Source organism: Mus caroli, unplaced genomic scaffold, assembly GCF_978045245.1.
Source record: "Mus caroli unplaced genomic scaffold, Mus_caroli_1 scaffold_56, whole genome shotgun sequence".
NCBI classification, from domain to species: domain Eukaryota; kingdom Metazoa; phylum Chordata; class Mammalia; order Rodentia; family Muridae; genus Mus; species Mus caroli.
In genome coordinates, this window is record NW_028227311.1 from 237,818 (window position 1) to 238,362 (window position 545).

Sequence of the window (545 nt, forward strand, 5' to 3'; positions counted from 1 at the left end):
TGGAGAAAAAGACAAGGCCTCCCAGAGTACTATGGTCAACTTCCCAGTTCATTTAAATAAATAAATAAATAAATAAATAAATAAATAAATAAATAAATAAATAAATAAATAAATAAATAAAAAAAATATGTATAAAAAAGTAAAAGAGGCACGGCTATTTGTCTGTGTATACGTATGCAGTTATATAATATTTTAAAAAGAAAAAGGTAGCCGGGCGTGGTGGCGCACGCCTTTAATCCCAGCACTTGGGAGGCAGAGGCAGGCGGATTTCTGAGTTCGAGGCCAGCCTGGGCTACAGAGTGAGTTCCAGGACAGCCACGACTACACAGAGAAACCCTGTCTCGAAAAACCAAAAAAAAAAAAAAAAAAAAAAAAAAATAAAAAGAAAAAGGTAAAGAAGTTGGAGTCTTTCTGACATCTGGTCGACCTCCACGGATTGGGGGAAAAAGACAAAGTGCCACCCGGTGTGCTGGTCGACCTCCCAGTCCATTTAAAAAAATATATATATATATATAGATATATATATACATATGTATATATATACA